Raw genomic sequence first — 17,743 nt, forward strand, 5'->3', positions numbered from 1 at the left:
AGAGATGTTAGAAGCAAAGTTTTGTTTGGAAAAGAAACAGAATTTATTGCTATCTCCACCTCTTTCTTTCTTTGGCTGGTTTTCTACATTTACCATTCTTTTGACAGGTAGAAATTCAGCAGGTGGGGGAGGATGTGAGTCACTGAAATGAATGTGCGTTGCTAACTTAGAGCCGTAGGTTTCCTTGGGTCTACTCTATGAGTCTGGCCATTGTAATGGATTGCTTGGAAGTCATTTCACTCTGCTCCGGGTCAAGTAATTTGTAGCCGCCCAATCCCCCCCCCCCCGCCGCCGCCCATGTTCCTTCTTTTGCCGGACCGAAGGCGGCAACGCTCATTCCAGGGATCGCGCCGAAAGCCGAATTTGCGTATAATCCAAACAGATGGGAAGCGCGCGGGGGGGGGGTGTTTTGCCAAAGTCTTTTCTCTCGACGCCCCCCGCCCCCTTTTAACTTTTTAAAAAGCCAAGCGCGAAAGCTGAATGCGCACAAATTAAACGCGCGCAAGTTGCGGGTTTACGGTGCTATTAATCTGAGTTGTTGGAATGATTTAAAACCTTGTTTGTAATAAAAACAAAACAAAACCCCGTCCAGTTACTCTGGGCGGCGCCCTGTCGGCGGACGGGGCCTTGTTCCCGGAGCGCCTCCCTCTCCGGAGGACTACAGTTCCCGTCATCCTCCGCGGGGCGGCGCGCTCTTATGAGGTCACCGCCTCCCCGCCCGCTTCCCGGGCTATATGTGTCTGTGCGCCGGAGCGGCCGCCGCTGCTGCTTCTGCTTCTGCTGCTTCTTCGTGTTGTGCTGCCGCTGCCCCGGAGGCTCCGCTCGGCTTCTGGCCCGCCGCCCTCGCCCTCTTCCTCGCTGGCCAGCGACTTCCGCCCCCTTCGCGGGATCCGGGCCCCTTCGGACTGCGCTCCCGCCTCGGCGCGCGGCCTCGCTTCCCGCCCGGCGGTGGTGCTTCGGAGCGGCTGCTTCCAGAGGGAGGAGAATTGTCCGCGGGAGGAAAACGCCGCGGGGCCTGTCCTGGGTGAGCAGCCGGGCGCTCCCTTCCGGGTTTGGCTTCCAATCACCGCTTGTCGGGTTTGGCCGGGACGCGAGGAAGCTGGAAAGGGGGGAAGGCAGTTTTAATGAAGAATTAAACGGTAAAAGGAAGAGAAGAATCAGTTGGTATTTACCCCCCGAATGTGTGTGTGCGCGTATCCCTGGAGTGTTTTCCGCCTCTTGCGTCGCTGTCTCGAGGTTCGCGGGCTGTTCTTTGTCCTCCGGGAAAGGGAAATTGCTCAGCAGCCCCACGTCCTCCGCCTCTTCCTCTGGCAAAAACCTGGCTATGGTTGCAGTCATTTATTTTGGGGTGGCGGGCGGGGGGGGGTGCCTTTGTCATGGAGCTTTTCTAGGGGAAATCTCTCCTTTTTAGGGGGAGCCCGAAGCGTTTCCTAAAGCTGGGTTTGCCCAGGACTAACTAAAGTACAGTAGTCCTGGACGTTAGCTGAATAATAAAAAAGGCAGAACAAAGTAAGTAGTATTCCTTTGTGCTAATGTGTAAAAGCTTTTTTCTCCTGTGTTCTTATGTCCCCACCAAAGGATTTCCCACCTCTAAAAGGAAACATAAGTTTTTGGTGTGGTGTTTATCCTTTTAAAATTTGCTTTTAAAAACTGGCCTTGTGTCCTCGGTCTCAATTAACCCCAGTGTGATGTATTTGTAGCAAAGTTATTTTCCTTCTCCAGTTTCTTTTAAAGGGCTAAGATAGAGGAGGAGGTGTTGTTTAATTTCTTATTTGTTTTTATCAAAAGAGGAGTACAGTGATTTGAGATGGTGAGGGTTTTGATGTTGTCATCTTTGTGCTTTAGTTATGATTTGGTTTAATCTGTCAGTGTGTCATCTCTTAAAGAGAAATCTTTTACACCTGCTCCTACTAATTTGAAGTTCTGTGTTATACTGTTTCATTTAAAAACCTGCAAAACATAGTTCCATGAGTCTTGGTTTATGACATTGTACTTTTCTGTGAAGTGTTTTATCACATTACCTTTTAAAAGGCTACATGTTTTATATTGGCTGGGAGTCAACTGACTTTTTCAGTACAATCATTGTGATTCCTCTTCTTGGCGTTCTATCAGCTGAATTCCAGTTTTATCTGTTCTGAATCTGAGCTGTCCAGCAATGGAATTATTTTTTTCTATGCTTAACTTGTAAGGGGGAAGGAAAGTGGAGTGGCCAGAAGTGAGAGTGAAGCTAAGTTTCCTGTTTTCTATTTTGTATCTCACAAAGCATATTATAATGAAAGGTATAGTAGCATGCTGGATGTTTATATTAGATGTGCTGCTTATAGTCTAGGGTGTTTTTGCCTGTATGCTGTACTTTGGGTTTAATATGTCTCATATAAATTGATACTTCCTGTAAACTGTCAGTATTACCCAAACATCTGGTCCATTGACAAGATATATTTTCATGCTTGTGTTCCCAGTTTGATATTCAGAGAACATATTTTAAGAGAACTAATACTGATACTAATACTAAAAAGTGCTCCTGAGGTTTTGGCCCTATTAAATAAATGCAGCATTGCTGTTGATCTTTGGAATTATTGACTGATGAATATGGAAAAACTATGAATACACCAAGGCCAACTACTACATACATCGACTGGGAAGTAGTTTCAAGTGAATCCAAGTCCCTTGTTTCAAAATGTATTGTATTTGAGGCACAAGATCAAATGCACCACTTTTGAAGTCTGAGCTGTCAGCAGGTTTTATTACCACCCGTGCACGTCAGTGGTGTTTTTTAAAAGTTTTGTTATTTGTGAGCTTACGTGAGAGATTCTTGGAAAACTTGTTTAAATGGTTTAGAGACTTCATTGTGGTCAGGGATTTTCTTCTTAATGGAGTTTTTTAAAAAAAATCTAAACTGGCAAATAAAGGTAGAAAGAGGATCTACTCCTAATTTCATCATGTGTAGCCTTCACTTGTCTCTCCCCCCCCTCCCCCCACTCCCAGGGTGGAGAATATATTGATTTTGCTTTATAGGTGGTCCTACTTGCTCCTTGTACATGCTTCAGCTTCAGATATAATCAATTATGACTGTTTTAAGCCTAATGTGGATATGCCTGGTCTGAATGGTGATCACTCTTTGTCTGACTGACCGGGCAGGAAAGGGATTTGGAAGCTGTGGTGGATTAGTCAGTGAAAAAATCAGAAAAAAATAAAAATAAAAAACAAACTAAAACAGGTATTTATCTTAAAAATTTATCTGAAAAATAATAATTGTGGTTTAAACTCTGTTGCAGCATTCAAATAATTTTCAGTAGCAGTTTCAAGTATGATGTAGAATTTAAGTTAGACTAAAGATTACTAAATTTTAATATAATTATGTTATGTCAGTGAATAACTGATGAGAAATTGAAGTAAGGAGTAGATGGGAGGTTGGGTCTATAGAAAAAGACCATCGTTAATTTAAAGTTTTGAGATTATTAGTTAATGTATTAATGTTCTTTTTGGTCTGTGTTGATGGATATTTGTTTTTTCTTTTTGGTGTGTTAAAGTACACAATTAAAAGAAAAGAAAAAGAAATGTTGATTGAGTGTGGGCCTGCTGTGAAAAAGACAATAAATTAGAGATCATTAGGAAAAGAATGAGCAAATCTATGAGTCCACACTTGGAATACTCTGTACAGTGTTGGTTGCCACGCCTTGAAAGGGATGTAGTAGAACTGCTGGAAAAGGTTATGAATAGGGCAAATAAAATGATCAGGAACTGGAACAACTCACCTAAAAGGACAGGTGACACTGTTTGGCATTATTTAGCTTAGAAGTAAGGCACGTAAAGTGGGGTTATGATAAAAGTGTATAAAACCCTGTGTGGCATGCAGAAAGTCGTTAGGGGGAAGTTGTGTCCCCCCCCCCAAAAAAAAACCTTCTAATACTAAAACCTTAGGTTTCCCAATGAATCTGAGTTTTATGGAGTACAAGACAGACAAAAAGAAGTTTTCACAAAGCACATAAACTATGGAAATTTGCTACCACAGAATGTTGTGATGGCTACAAACTAGGATAGCTTTAGAAAATGTTTAGACAAATTTATGGAGGATAAGGCTATCAGTGGGTACTTGTCTACAGGATCAGAGTCACTGAGAATATTAGTTGCTGAGGAGCAACAGCAGAAGAGTGCTATTATTGCCCTCATGCCCTAGTTGGTGGCTTCTCAGAGGCATCTGATTTGCCATTGCAGAAACAGGATGTTGGAGTAGATGGGCCTTTGGTCTGATCTAGCAGGGCTCTCAGGACCCTCTTCCTTGCTCCAGTTTTGAAGGATTGCAGTTGCATGTATTGGACCGGATGTGGGTGTGTAGTGCAACCTGACCTGCATGAGGAAAAGTCATAGGCCTAAGCAAATGTTTGTTGCGGACAATACATGGATTCAACACAAGTAGAGTCACCTTTGAATGGAGTTTTTGTTGTGATGCACAAATGCCAAGGCTTAGTAGGTGAAGCTGCTTCAATTCAAATGCTGTTGGGTTCCCACTTCACTCCCCATCCCCCGCTCCCAGCAATAATTCTGGTTTCCCTGTACTAAATTCCAACAGCATAAGTCAGGAAAAGTGTGAGTTTGCATGTCCAGAGCTGGTAAATATAAAGAGATTTTATGTCAGCCTTTAGATACAGTGGCAGAACTGTATAGCTTGTGAAGGGAAAGTAGTATCTTCAAAATGACATAATTTATTTTCATAAGCTTGATGATACAGACCTAAATTCCCAAAGCTATTGGAAGTCTAATACAGCTTCATTCTCAGAAATAAGGTAGAGGTTATGTTTAATTCATATATTATGCCACCAATTAATGTTGATGAAATTGAGCACAGAGTTAAAGCACTTAAAAAACCCCATTGCTATGTAAAAAGGAATGTGATAGTCAAACTACAGTAGTTTACTACACAGATGTTCTGCTATTTAGATTGGTAAGATTTTAAATGGATATTATGCTAGCTAGGGTGTAGAATTGGAGGTTTTCTCTCTTTGCAGGAAGTCAGATGAATCCACCTTCATATCTGTACTGTAATCAGGCAAATACTGAATCACAGAATTGTAGAGTTGATCCTGTGGATCATGCAGTCCAACCCCCTGTAATGCAGGAATCTTAACTGAAGCATCCATGACAGATGGCCACCTGCTTAAAAACCTCGCATGATCAAGAAGCGGGAGTCTCTTAAGAAAGGAGTCAGAAAGTTCTTCCAGATGTTTAGTTGGAATCTCCTTTCTTGTAACTTGAAGCCATTGGTTCAGGTTCTGGCCTCCAGAGCAGGAGAAAACAAGCTTTCTCCATCTTCCATGTGATGTTCCCTTGAAGATATTTGAAGATGTATTCTATTCTGCTGACCTGCTTTCTTTAAAATGGTAGATTAAAAGGTGACCAAAAAAGGAACTGTGTACCTCTGCTTGATTCTCTGTTTGTTGATCATAGTTTTGAGGATGAAAATATGCAAAGATCTACTCCCTTTAGCTTGTCCTTGCTACAGCTTTTGAGGCATTTCCTATTTTTGGAAGACATCAAAGGACAGACTCAGTAGGTTCCCATTGAGAGGCAGATCTCCAGCTACACAAGTCTGGATTCTGTGTAATTAGGAAAGGAGGAAGGAAAATTTAAAAATCTGATTCCTGTTGTGCTTCTCTCAACCTGTGTTTAGGTCTGTACACAAAAACATGCAAGAGATCCAACACTGGCATTATTTCATCTGTGTTGTATTTCTTTCAGTGTTAGAAACTGGCATAGGAATGGTAGGACTCATGCTGCTCCTGGGACCTAGGTTATGGGTGGCAAAACAAAATGTCTAGGCACATTTTTTTCCTGCCCTTCCACCAGACCAGGCAGCCTCACAGCAAAAATAAAAAAGCCTCCTGGTGAATCAGGTGGTCTGTAGAGTAGTGGTAGGAAACAGAGGCTTTTGCAACTGCACAAAAGACATGTCTTTTGCTGCTGCAGTGATGGGGAAATCAGGTGTTTGGTGGGGGTAGCGCAGCAGCAAAAGAGGCATGTTATTTGCTTCCGTTGTGGCTGGCAGACCAGCTGACTGCAGCTAGGCAGGTGGAGATGCTAGGCACCAATAGTGTCGCCTGGACATTTCCATCCAGTCACAAATGGCTGGTTGCAAAATGCGACTGGCGCCTGGCTAATTTCGAACGCTGGTTCTTACCCTGGAACAAAGCTCAAGAGTGATGTCCTAGATCAGAGGTCATCAAACTAAGGCCCGCAGGCCTGATACGGCCCACCGGGCTTGTTAATCTGGCCCGCAAACCTTACAGACCCTGCCACCCGCTCAGTCAGTCCCCGCTCTGAACAGGCGTGGCACAGAGGCCTCGCCATGCGGAGGCTGACTTCTGCGGCACGGCTTGGCTTCTGATTGGCTGCAGAAAGCTCCAGCAGCCAATTAAAAGCCGCGGATGCCTCTGGACGGGCAGTGACATTGGCATGGCTTTTGATTGGCTTCCTTCTTGCTGAGGCGGCCGAGCGGGAGGAAGCGGCCGAGCAGGAAGGAAGCAGCAGCGGCGTGGAGACCAGCAGCATGGGCTCTGTGCCCCGCCGAGACAGAGAACGCCGACACTCCCAAAGACGAGGCAGCGTCAGCAGCTGTGGCATGAGTGGCATAGGCAGGGAGGTGCTTTCAGGAGGCGGTGGGTCCGGCCCCCCACAAGGTCTGAAGAACAGTGGACCAGCGCCCTCCTGAAAAAGTTTGCTGACCCCTGTCCTAGATCTCCCTAATGTGCTTTTAGGCATCATAAATATGTGCTGTTCAGCAACATACTAGGTTTCTAGATTGTAAGGCATAGGCATGGGCTTGCCATAGTAGAGAGTGTGTGTGTGTGTGTACATTATTAATAATTTTCGAGTTAACAATTTGGTGATTTGGCATTTTTCAATTTATCATTTCATGGTAAAGTAAAACTTGGCCATAGTTGACCATCACCCAAATTGATAATAAATCTAAGGCCCTTGGACTATACCATAGTGGACTTTCCTGCCATGTGCCTCTCTTAAAATAAACAGAACAGAACTAGCCTTTCTACAGCTTCGTTGAAGATGGTTATCTCTTATGCCACCTAGGAGCAAAGGAAGGTGTTGGCGTGATAGCAAGAAAAGAAATGGGCATGTGCACTCCAGGATTCTTGCAGAAGGAAATAACACATGAAAGGGGGGGGGGAGTCCTTTCTTTGAAAGAAAGATATAGCATTTTCCCATTGGCCTGTGCAGTCAGTCAGCTCAGAATGTATGTGCAGTGCTCACAGATGCTCGCTTGCCATTGCCTTGAGATAGTGTTGTTGGGGAATCTTCTCCTTGCTCATTTGATTACATCAGTAAGAACTAGCTAGAACAGGGGGCAGCTAACTTTTTCAGCAGGGGGCCAGTCCACTGTCCCTCAGACATTGGGGGTGGACGGACTATATTTTGTGGGGGGAAATGAATGAATTCCTATACCCCACAAATAACCCAGAGATGCATTTTAAATAAAAGCATGCATTCTACTCATGCAAAAACTTGCTGCTTTTCTCATCCCTCCATGGTCACAAAAGCCTCCTTCCTGGTGTGGACAGGAAGAAAACTATAGTGTGAGCTGAAAATGTGGTGCTTTTGTTGGACTGTATCAGTCCTTGTGTGCATCTGACTCTAACACCTATGATCTGAATATGCATCAGATTCTAATGAAGACTTAAAAGTCACCAGCATTATGTAATGATGGGTAGGAGGAGGAAAGGGCCGTGGGCTGGGCCTGGTCAAGTATACTGTTGTAATTGTGGGAAGAGCAAGGAGAAAGGTTGCCTCTTGCAGTGCCTTTCCTTGCCACCTACAACTTTGCCACCCGCAGGCAGGTGAGGTGAGGCTTCTCTCCCACATCCCAGGCAGCATCAGTAAACTCAGATCCGTGTTCACAGAGGTAAAGTGTGTAATGGGTGATTCCGCATGCAGCTTGCAGGTGCAGTTGTTCCTTACATGGTATGCAGTCTCAAGCAATGGCTCACGTTTGTAAATGAGCTGTTACAGGTTAAACACCGGCAATCAAGCTTTCATATTGCCTGATGTCACTTAACTTTACAACAGAGTCTGTTCTAAAGTTCAGTTGTGAGTCAATATGTCCCAGCCCCTTGGTTTCTCTTAGATCCAGGAAGACACAGGTTACCTTCAATGCCAAACCATTGCATTTAGGTGTGTGACTGTTTGAACTGCTATATAAGTGAATGATAACAATTTGCTAGGTAAGGACAACATACAGTTGAAAAAGCATGGAGCTAAACTACATGGCTTGTATGTGATTAGCAAAAAAATCTGAAATTCATTACATATGTAGCTTTTCCTATATTGTAAATATATTCCTTTCAGAGAAAGTCATAGCTCATTCCACTTCTGTAATGTACCACTAGGGATATGTTGCTAATTCTAAAAATATGTCAGTTCCTCAGTTTCCCACCATCTGCTGCAAACTTTGCTCCACCCTCTTTTTTGGCTGTTGTGTACATGCAGGTTTTCCTCTGCAGAATGAGAAAAAACAAATGTAGTTAGTAGAGTTTCCGTGGTTACTTGTTTGATTCCAGGAAATAAAAGGAAATGGCTTAAAGCTTGTCTAGTAAACTTGGGGAACAAGCATAAAATTAGGCATCTTATGTGTGCTGTTGACTTTTATTTATTTTAGTTTTCGTGCAGTCTAAACCTTTGCATTTTATTTTCCTTTTCTGTTAAAGTGAAAATAGCATTTGTCCATAGTTTTGTGACTTCTTCATAGACCAGATCCCCTTGAATCTGTATAGGGAGAAATAAATGCATTCTTTTGCTAGCGTATCAGATTGCCTAACCAAAGGCAAACTGCACTGTACCTGTATATCAGAAATTAAGATTGTAGCTACTTTATAGGGTGGCAGCATGGTTTGGTCATGGTCAATGTTCACAAGGTGCTGTGTATAAACAAATGTAGATCACGAGAAGCATGTAAATAATAATTCATTCAATTATGAGTCAGTTTGATGAGTTGTACTTATTAAATCATTTAAAATATTTTGGCTCTTGCGGTGTTTCAGCTCACTGATCTCTGTAGCACAGTTCATGTGGCAGCTGCCTGAGTAAGCCAGCTGAATGGCATTGTATATTGTTTCTATGAGGCAACTTACATGATGGGGTTTAGCAGCTTTTCATAACCTGTGCTACTATTTAAAATGGCAGATATTGGTCCTCTGCCAAGCCATGTGCAGCATTTAGTCGTGCTTTGCCAGTTAACTCTAATATTTCCTTCAGAGATCACCTTGATGGGTATTTTAAAAGGGCGGTTGGGGGATGGGGGCTTCAAGTGGAAATGATTAGCAAGTTCTGCTTTTGTTCTTCAAAGCCATAGCTGCTATATTCCTGGCTCTTGGCAGACTCTGCCTGCAAGTACTTCGTGTTCTGCAGGACTTGTGCCTGATTTAGAGTATTGCATGTACTGAAAGCTCCCAAACCAGATTTTGTTCAGTTTTGTACTTAACATCATGATGCAATTATTCCCCAGGCGGTTTAAAAAGCTGAGACAATTAATTCTGTGAAACTTTTGGCTAGCCTATAGTTTTATTTGTTTCAGGTAGCCAGTAAGGCTACGTTTCCATGTAATGCTAAACTTAGGTTTAGTAAGCTCTGTGGTGCACACAGCTCAAGCCCTTCTGCTCTGCTCCTGCCTTCACACAAGTGAGTAAACTGGGAAGGGAATAACTTAATATGTCTAGGGCTGTGCTATAAATTGATATACTGTATCGTCTGATAGCAAATTTTAAATCAAATCATAACTTTTTTAAAAAAATGACCCTGCAATATATTGCAAATTGTGTGTGAGGTATTCAAAAAGCACAATATTGGACTAACTGGGAAGCCAATGCTTCTTCCTGTGTGTTCAGCCCTTGCTAACTCCGCCTCAGTCAGCTCTTCCCTGCCATCGCTACACAAAGAACTGCAGCCTCTTTCAGTTATCACAACCTCTTTTGCCTTTGAGAACTAGTTAAAAGCTGAGCAAAAACCATCCCTTCTGTGGGATTGTGCTGTTGCGCTCGATCTCTCTCTCTCTCTCTCTCTCTCTGTGTGTGTGTGTGTGTGTGTGTGTTAAGTGTTTCCCTTCTGAACTTCCAAGGAACTTCTGTGAGATGCTGCTGCGCTCTTGCTCTCTTGCCAAGTAGGAGGGAACTCCCCCCCCCCATGCTTGACTTGCAAGTTGCTTCAGAATAAAAGAGGGGGACCCCCTGTGTTTGTTGTGTGCGCCTTTCTTGGGGGGCAAAAGCAGCCCATAGGTTTCTTAATTAACCTAGCATATGAAGCTCCTGAATCCAAGCAGGAGGTAAATACTCTTGAGATGCTTGTTGGCTTGCAAGTTGCATCAGAGTAAAAGAAGAAAAGCACCCTGCTCTGTTGTTTGAACCTCTTCTATCCCCCCATCGGCATCTGTCTCTCTCCCCATTTTCTCCTCCAGTCCCACTCCCTACCCTAGAACTCTTCTCAGTTCTCCTCTTGCCCCTTTGATATCTCATATTTGTAGCCTCTGTGTGACCCAGCGTTCTGAACGCCTGCATTTCTTGGAGGCTCCTGAGGCTGTCGGACGGGATGCCATAAAGATGATGACAGGCTGCATGGAAGTCTGTGTGCTGCTTCTGCAGAGCCAAATACTCACCATGCTCCACCACAAAAAAAGTGGAGGACCTGGCACTGGCAGATGATGGATTAAAAGCAGGAAAAAAGCTAAAAGATATGTCTATTTGCCAACAGTGAACACTGAAGAATGCCCTTTGACATGGTGGAAGAGACATGAAGCATCCTTCCCAATGTTGAAGGTGCTTGCAACTAGGTTTTGAGCTATCTGAGGAACATGTGTGCTATCTGAAAGTGTGTTCAGAATGGCTGGCAATGTTCTTCAAAGACAAATGGCGTCTGTATTGCCAGAGAATGCTGAAACGCAAATTTTCCTTGCAAAACATATACCGGTAAATTTCATTTAATTTTTTTTTGTTCTGTAAAATTTTACCCATTCCTTCTGGTTTGGCCTGGATTATAAAAGAAATGAAATTTTTTTATGGCAATATGAATATATTGTTTAACAATCTTTTGTTCTGTTCAAATTTATCCATTCCATTCTTACTATTTTGGTCTGGTTCAGAAAAGAAAATAACTGAGGTTGTAGGATGTATAAGACTCAGTAGTGAATTACATTTGAATATCTAAAATTGTGACACTGAATTGACTTTTCTTATTTAGTAATGTAATTAAATTTTTAGGGAACATTCTCTCACCTTACTTTTGATATCTATTCTACTGATTACATCTACTTCTATTATCAGTATGGTAGTACATAGCAGTTGTAACAATATGTTAAAGTAAAAATTTATCCATTTTATAATAAGACCCATAAGTAGTAGCTCTCCAGAGCATTACCACTTTCATTTCTGCATAGATCCAGCACTCTACTCCTATTGTTAAACTCCTTAACATATTGTCTCTCCTTAACATATACTTTGAGGCTTCAAAGCACACACACTTCAGTAATCCTTGTGATCGCCCTGTAAGGCAGACCAGTATCACAGTGATTGTTAATACCGATGTTATTGTTTTTGTATTGTGTTTTCCTGCTGTGTAATTAACCATGAACAAGCTATGCCTCAAAAGGTGACCTATGCAAATTTTTCTTGATAACTGTATTCCCAAGGCCATATTTATATTTCTATGGCATAGTGATCCATGCTATTTGCCAAGAAAAACTGAATTTGAAATTGCTTTGGTAGTCGCAGGCAGGAGCAAGGAGTTACAGACAATATAACCCTGGCTCACTACAATTCCTACTAAGCGCCCTCCCACTTTCTTAGGGGTTTCACAATCCATTACCAATATATATCCACAATCCATTTTTTAAACACAAACACATAAAAGAAGATGAGAAACTAGATTAGAAGCTTGATTTTAAAAGCTACGTACATTATTTGCTATGCACTGAAATATATATATATATATATATATATATATTTCTATACTTGTGCACAGTGCTGGCAAAAAATAGCATATAGATAACTAATTACATGTTTTAACTGTGAAATTAACAGTAGCTTCATTATTTCTAATTATGGTTATTCAACATTCTCCATTCAGTTCTGCAAAATGAAATAATTTCTCTGTTGGATGGCATTGAGAATGGACCAATATGACCAAATCAAATTTTCTACAACAGTCATCAGAAATAAAACTTGCCAAGAGGTGCCAAGACTTAGACCAGGCGTGCAGGGTTAACTTGGTGCAGGCTTAACTAGCTGGTGGGCCCTGTCACTTCCCCTTCTGCCTGTTTGAGAGGATGCGTCAACAGCAGCAGCAGCAGCAATGGCTTAACCTCTCCTCCCGTGCAGATAATCGGGGAACCAGAAACGCCCCGGGCTTTGCAGCAGTAGCAGCACTTCCTGCAGGATCCGTTAGCTGTCTCACCAGTGTGTCAGACTGGCATGGTGCCCGCTTCTTGGTTCCCGGGCTGGGCTGCAGCTGACTGCTTCCTCGAAGGTGGTGCTCGTGCTTCCACCGGGACAGAGCACGTGCAAAGTGCGCAGCTGGCCTAGCCAAGGCATGGGAGCAGAGGGGTTGTGCTTGCTTTCCATGCAAGGCTTTCTCTGACTTGTGTCGCAGCTGGAGAAACAGCACTTCATGGGGCCAGCAGCTGCTTACTCAGGGTTCGGGCGGGAACGCAGAGGCAGCAGATTTATTCAGTTGCCACACAGTGGCACCAAGACTTTTTGAAGTGCTCGCAATACACTTATTAAATGCATCTGAAGCAGGAACATAGCCATATTACTAGATTGTAAAGAGGTGGGGGAGATAAGTGACTGGAAAATATGTATTGTTAAACTTGGATGTGGGTGGCTTCCGTGATCTCTCATGCTCCATAATCTAGCTGTCCAAGCTGGTCACCAACTGACATCCTCAAGTGGTGATGGCAGAGCCAGCCTGTACCCTATAAGCCACTGGGATGACCTAGTTATAAAGAACAAATCCTCATTTGAATACCTGCAAGTTAGGGATTCTGATTTCAAACCCTAAACTTGCATCTGGGAGCTGGGCAAAGACCTTGTCACAGAGAATAGTACCATTTTGTAGATGAACTCTGAAGCGGAAAGAGGAGAAGTTAGCCATTAAATCTGTGGTACGCCCCTACCCACCACATTTTATGGCTGGGAAACATTGAGGCACAATCTTTGTTTTGGAGGTCTATAAGGTAGTTACTAAAAATTGCCTCATGTCACATTTTATTCCTCAGAATAATTGCAGGTGGTCTGAAATACCAGGGGTGGCATTTTGAGATGGAGAGCTTGGAGGCAAGTTTCACAGCAAGGCTCAAAGGCAGTGTTTGAAAGTAGCCAGGCGCATGTTGCACCAGGATGGCACCTGAGCAGGAGCAGTGAACAATGTTATAGTTAATTATTGTAGCTCATCTTCACTTACCCAGCCCCAGTGCCCTGCTCACAGTTGTGAAGAGCATTGTATGAATGATCCATGTCACCATTAAGAAAAAGAGGTAGGAATAGGCCAATATATATATATATATATATATGGACTGTCGCTGGATCAAGTGACTTTTTTTCTTTCAGTTCTCAGATTCTTAATGTAGCTCAAGGTTGTCAAATGTACTAGCCAGATGATTAACTGATAATCAATTACAGTCAGGCCATCATTTGAAAAATAAGCCTTTAGAGCCATCTATCCCAAATATGGCAACTAGACATTCTGTTTTAGCGACTGTAACATTGGCTTAAGGAGCCATTTGACGCCTAGCTTATATATCTGAGTTTCTAACACTGCTCAAAAGTCTGCTATTGAATATATTTAGTAGTAACGTGCAAAAAAAGCTGATTTAGTTTTCATAGGGTGGAATTGAACATTGTGCTATGATGAATGTTCCATCTGTGCAAGCACCTAACTTTGCCAGATGGAATTTCCCCCCTTCTCTTCCCCGTCCCACTGTTCTGGGCAATGTTCTGACCATCAACAAAGATCCCAAACACTTTGGCCCCTGGGCAGATATCATCTTGCTTGTTGATGCATCTGCCATACCTGCAGGCACGTATTCATTTACCTTGGCTGCTCAGAGGCCCACATTCAGCAGCAGTTCCACCTGGCCATTATTGAGAGTTCCTTTAGCTTGGCGTCACCTCCGCTGGCTGAAAGCAATGTTGGCCACTGGAGTGACTGCTTAAAGGGTTTGTCCACACTTCTGTGTGCCCCATGCCTAGAAAGCAGAGGTCTGCGTGGTTTTCTACTTGCCCTGTGCTTTCTAGGCATTGGGTCTGAGTGGTCTTGCCTTTTCCCTGTTGCTTTTCCCCAGGAAACCCGTTCTTTAGTGCTAAAACAGAACAAATGGCAATTTGCAGAAAACTTGATTGCAGTTTGTTCTGATTCACTGTTAAACTGTGGGTTTTCCTGGGGGAAAGTGGAAGGGCAAACAGTTGATAATAAGATAATAATGATTTTATTATTTATACCCTGCCCATCTGGCTGGGTTTCCCCAGCCATTCTGTGTGACATGAACATAGTAAAATGTCAAACATTAAAAACCTGCTGATACAGGGCTGCCTTCAGATGCCTTCTAAAAGTTGTGTAGTTCTTTATCTCCTCGAAATTGGATGGGAGGGCGTTCCACAGGGAGGGTGTCACTGCATAGAAGGCCCTCCATCTGGTTCCCTGTAATTTCACTTCCTGCAGTGAGGGAACTGCCAGAAGACCCTTGGCAGAAGGACCTTAGTGTCTGGGCTGAGCGATGGGTGTGGAGACACTCCTTCAGGTTACTGGGCCAAGGCCATTTAGGGCTTTAAAGGTCAGCACCAACAATTTGAATTGTGCTCAGAAACGTACTGGGAGCCAGTGAAGATCTTTTAGGACCAGTGTTATATGGTCCCGGCGGCTGCTCCCAGTCACCAGCTGCTTTCTGGATTAGTTGTAGCCCCATGTAGAGTGCATTGCAGTAGTCCAAGCGGGAGACAACTAGAGCATGCACCACTCTGGCAAGACAGTCCGCAGGCAGGTAGGGTCTCAGCCAGCATACCAGGTACAGCTGGTAGACAGCTGCCCTGGACACAGAATTGACCTGCACCTCCATGGACAGCTGTGAATCCAAAATGATTCCTAGGCTGCACACCTGGTCCTTCAGAGGCACAGTTACCCTGTTCAGGACCAGGGAGTACCCCACACCCACCCGCCCCCATCCCCCCGAAACAATACTTCTTGTCAGGATTCAACCTCAATCCGTTAGCTGCCATCCATCCTCCAACCACCTCCAGATTCTCACACAGGACATTCACTGCCTTCACTAGTTCTGATTTAAAAGAGAGGTAGAGCTGCATATTGATGAACACCCAACCCAACCTCTCCCAGCGGGTTCATAAAGATGTTGAAAAGCATGGGGGAGAGGACAGCTCTGAGGCACCCCACAAGTGAGCGCCCAGGGGTCTGAACACTCACCTCCCAACACCATTTTCTGGACACGGCTCAGGAAGGAGCAGAATCAGACAGTCCAGAAGGATACCGTGGTCAAAGGTATCAAAAGCCACTGAGGGATCCAGCAGAACTAGGAAACAGCTTTGTTGTGGATAGCAGCAACCAGGGTCTGCATCAGGTGAGGGGAGTGTTGGGATGGTAGTAAAATGGCTATTGTAATGGCTGTGGTAGTTGTAAAATGGAGTGGGGAACTTCAGGCTCTGGGTGCAGCCACTGGAAACCTACCAGCAGTTGAACTGTGGACTGCATTCAAGATTGTACCTGCCTCTTGTTTTAAGATGTGGTGTTTTAACTGCTTCTTTATTCAAGTGATCTTGTGATGAGATAACCAAGTTTGCAGAGAGTTATTTATTTGTAAGGTTTCAAACCAAGGAAGCTCTCCAAACTAGGAAAGAGAATGGCAGGTCAAATGTAATGTAAGTGAAGGCCCAGTTCTAACTTCAGGTATGTATTAATGACAAGTTGGTAGTGGAGAAAAGCAACTTGAGTGTAAACTTAACTCTGCCACCCCAAAGGTTGTTCTAAAAAGAAAGGTCTTAATGTTTTGAAAAGATGTTCAAAGGTTCTGTAGAACCTGCTCTACGTTTGGAGCCAAGGCAGCTGCTGATCATTATTCTGTCAAAATGCACTTATTATGAGGAATGGTTGCATTTCCAAAATTTATTCATAATCATAGTTTTAGAAGATTTTTGTGGAGAGGGTTCTTTTTTTAAAAAAAGTATCCTTCCACTAGCACAAGCTTCCAGCATGATCCAATAAAATAGTCTTTGAACCTCGCCACACACATTATCTCTTTTAATTCATCAAAAGTGTGAGATAAATATTAGCCTCCTATAATCAGCATGCTTAGCTCTAGTAAATGCATGAACGGGTTAAGACTATAGAGTAAACGGTCCTGCCAGACTCAACTAAGTCACACACCCTCACCTAGAGAGGGTTACCAAAAGCCATTACTCTTTCACCATGTGAATCATACCAGCAAGGACATCTGGGCTAATTGCTCCAAGTAACCCAAGGTGTTTGTAATCTGAGGTACCACTGTATTAACTCTAAAATTTATGGAGAGTAGAAAAGGGATTGGACATGGGTTTTTTGTTCTGCTAATAGACACTACAGTGGTACCTCGGGTTACATCCGCTTCAGGTTACAGACTCCTCTAACCCAGAAATAGTACCTGAGTTAAGAACTTTGCTTCAGGATGAGAACAGAAATCACGAGGCAGCAGCAGGAGGCCCCATTAGCTAAAATGGTACCTCGGGTTAAGAACAGTTTCAGGTTAAGAACGGACCTCCAGAACGAATTAAGTTCTTAAGCTGAGGTACCACTGTATTGCATTAAGTTACCAATTAACTTGTCTTTTTTTATTTGCTTAAAAGCTTTAGGACAGCTTTCCCCATCCTGGTGCATTCAAGATGTTTTGGACTTTAACTCCCCTCAGCGCTGACCATTGGCTATGCTGGCTGGGAATAATGTGGATTGCAGTCCAAAATTCCTGAAGAGCACCAGGCTGTTTTTTTTCATTACAGACTAATTGGTAGTATAACATTGCTGCTAAAAGCTTTCGGGACTATGGTAAGTAGGCTGAAAATGAGTAAGGCCGCACCTGCCTTGCCTTGCCTTCTCTGTGGTGAAACATCATTCAGAGTATCTAGTTGTCCTGAGTCATAGCAACATGACAAAATTAAACAGGTAGTTTTGCTTATTGCATTGTTTTATTGGAGACTATTGAAACCTTCAAAAGTCTGGAGATCAATGACTATCCCTGCCACAACTTTGGAGGACAGTTTTTGTTTCAAGCCTGAGTATATTTTGTGTGTGTTTCTTTCAGGTATGATGATTTATGCACTGGGTTTCTTTGCCCATTAAACATCTGAGGGCTTTTTTCAGATCCTGGAGGGATACATCTGTAAATATAGAAAAAAATATAATGTTGGTTACAACTGTAACCTGCTTATTATTTGGTTATTTGCCTCCTGGAAGCACAAGGAGTCAGTTCAGATGTAAACATGCAACATGCTTACTCTCCTGATCCATGGTTTGGAGAATCAGGAACATGCTACTTCGGTTTGTTTGCTTTTTATTACCTTTTAGGACAAAATTTCCCCTTCAAGGTGGTGGTTAAGATGTCCAAAAAATACAACTAAACCATGGTCTGGAAGATCTGAAATGAGTTGTACTTGTGCAGCCACCTCCCACCCCGTTCTCCTTGTGCCCTTGGCTTAATAGAACACTTCCTGGT

General features: G+C 43.2%; 1 protein-coding gene across 2 annotated transcripts in view; it reads left to right on the top strand.

Annotated features, from left to right (window-relative positions):
* Window positions 1–855: 855 nt before the first annotated feature.
* PELI1 (pellino E3 ubiquitin protein ligase 1) overlaps window positions 856–17,743 on the top strand; it is a 60,589-nt gene continuing 43,701 nt past the window's right edge. Inside the window, exon 1 of one of the 2 annotated variants that reach the window (XM_080997446.1) lies at window positions 856–1,024. The gene's annotated coding sequence lies outside the window, so the exon portion shown is untranslated. Of the gene's footprint in view, window positions 1,025–1,118; window positions 1,140–17,743 lie in introns of those variants that run through there. The other variant, XM_080997447.1, reaches the window with a different exon arrangement.

This window comes from Podarcis pityusensis, assembly GCF_964106645.2.
Source record: "Podarcis pityusensis genome assembly, chromosome: 3".
Taxonomy (NCBI): domain Eukaryota; kingdom Metazoa; phylum Chordata; class Lepidosauria; order Squamata; family Lacertidae; genus Podarcis; species Podarcis pityusensis.